We start from the raw sequence: 2,500 nt of genomic DNA on the forward strand, positions 1-2,500 counted from the left end.
CCGGCATCGGCGTCGAAAGAAGCCGAGCCGAAAAAAGTTAAAGTACAAACGTGCAAGCATACTAACCTAACCCTAGGTAAGGCATGTCAGAGCGAAAGACAGTAATTTCGAATGAGCCAAGAAAGAGCGGTGCGGGGCCGGTCGGAGCGCACCCTTTTCTCGGTGGCTGGCGGGCGAGAGAGTGCTGCGTCGCCGGCATCGGCGTCGAAAGAAGCCGAGCCAAAAAAAGTTAAAGTACAAACGTGCAAGCATACTAACCTAACCCTAGGTAAGGCATGTCAGAGCGAAAGACAGTAAACTCGAATGAGCCATGAAAGAGCGGTGCGGGGCCGGTCGGAGCGCACCCTTTTCTCGGTGGCTGGCGGGCGAGAGAGTGCTGCGTCGCCGGCATCGGCGTCGAAAGAAGCCGAGCCGAAAAAAGTTAAAGTACAAACGTGCAAGCATACTAACCTAACCCTAGGTAAGGCATGTCAGAGCGAAAGACAGTAATTTCGAATGAGCCAAGAAAGAGCGGTGCGGGGCCGGTCGGAGCGCACCCTTTTCTCGGTGGCTGGCGGGCGAGAGAGTGCTGCGTCGCCGGCATCGGCGTCGAAAGAAGCCGAGCCGAAAAAAGTTAAAGTACAAACGTGCAAGCATACTAACCTAACCCTAGGTAAGGCATGTCAGAGCGAAAGACAGTAATTTCGAATGAGCCAAGAAAGAGCGGTGCGGGGCCGGTCGGAGCGCACCCTTTTCTCGGTGGCTGGCGGGCGAGAGAGTGCTGCGTCGCCGGCATCGGCGTCGAAAGAAGCCGAGCCCAAAAAAGTTAAAGTACAAACGTGCAAGCATACTAACCTAACCCTAGGTAAGGCATGTCAGAGCGAAAGACAGTAAACTCGAATGAGCCAAGAAAGAGCGGTGCGGGGCCGGTCGGAGCGCACCCTTTTCTCGGTGGCTGGCGGGCGAGAGAGTGCTGCGTCGCCGGCATCGGCGTCGAAAGAAGCCGAGCCGAAAAAAGTTAAAGTACAAACGTGCAAGCATACTAACCTAACCCTAGGTAAGGCATGTCAGAGCGAAAGACAGTAATTTCGAATGAGCCAAGAAAGAGCGGTGCGGGGCCGGTCGGAGCGCACCCTTTTCTCGGTGGCTGGCGGGCGAGAGAGTGCTGCGTCGCCGGCATCGGCGTCGAAAGAAGCCGAGCCGAAAAAAGTTAAAGTACAAACGTGCAAGCATACTAACCTAACCCTAGGTAAGGCATGTCAGAGCGAAAGACAGTAATTTCGAATGAGCCAAGAAAGAGCGGTGCGGGGCCGGTCGGAGCGCACCCTTTTCTCGGTGGCTGGCGGGCGAGAGAGTGCTGCGTCGCCGGCATCGGCGTCGAAAGAAGCCGAGCCGAAAAAAGTTAAAGTACAAACGTGCAAGCATACTAACCTAACCCTAGGTAAGGCATGTCAGAGCGAAAGACAGTAAACTCGAATGAGCCAAGAAAGAGCGGTGCGGGGCCGGTCGGAGCGCACCCTTTTCTCGGTGGCTGGCGGGCGAGAGAGTGCTGCGTCGCCGGCATCGGCGTCGAAAGAAGCCGAGCCGAAAAAAGTTAAAGTACAAACGTGCAAGCATACTAACCTAACCCTAGGTAAGGCATGTCAGAGCGAAAGACAGTAATTTCGAATGAGCCAAGAAAGAGCGGTGCGGGGCCGGTCGGAGCGCACCCTTTTCTCGGTGGCTGGCGGGCGAGAGAGTGCTGCGTCGCCGGCATCGGCGTCGAAAGAAGCCGAGCCGAAAAAAGTTAAAGTACAAACGTGCAAGCATACTAACCTAACCCTAGGTAAGGCATGTCAGAGCGAAAGACAGTAAACTCGAATGAGCCAAGAAAGAGCGGTGCGGGGCCGGTCGGAGCGCACCCTTTTCTCGGTGGCTGGCGGGCGAGAGAGTGCTGCGTCGCCGGCATCGGCGTCGAAAGAAGCCGAGCCGAAAAAAGTTAAAGTACAAACGTGCAAGCATACTAACCTAACCCTAGGTAAGGCATGTCAGAGCGAAAGACAGTAATTTCGAATGAGCCAAGAAAGAGCGGTGCGGGGCCGGTCGGAGCGCACCCTTTTCTCGGTGGCTGGCGGGCGAGAGAGTGCTGCGTCGCCGGCATCGGCGTCGAAAGAAGCCGAGCCAAAAAAAGTTAAAGTACAAACGTGCAAGCATACTAACCTAACCCTAGGTAAGGCATGTCAGAGCGAAAGACAGTAAACTCGAATGAGCCATGAAAGAGCGGTGCGGGGCCGGTCGGAGCGCACCCTTTTCTCGGTGGCTGGCGGGCGAGAGAGTGCTGCGTCGCCGGCATCGGCGTCGAAAGAAGCCGAGCCGAAAAAAGTTAAAGTACAAACGTGCAAGCATACTAACCTAACCCTAGGTAAGGCATGTCAGAGCGAAAGACAGTAATTTCGAATGAGCCAAGAAAGAGCGGTGCGGGGCCGGTCGGAGCGCACCCTTTTCTCGGTGGCTGGCGGGCGAGAGAGTGCTGCGTCGCCGG

This window comes from Styela clava, chromosome 5 (assembly GCF_964204865.1).
Source record: "Styela clava chromosome 5, kaStyClav1.hap1.2, whole genome shotgun sequence".
NCBI classification, from domain to species: Eukaryota; Metazoa; Chordata; class Ascidiacea; order Stolidobranchia; family Styelidae; genus Styela; species Styela clava.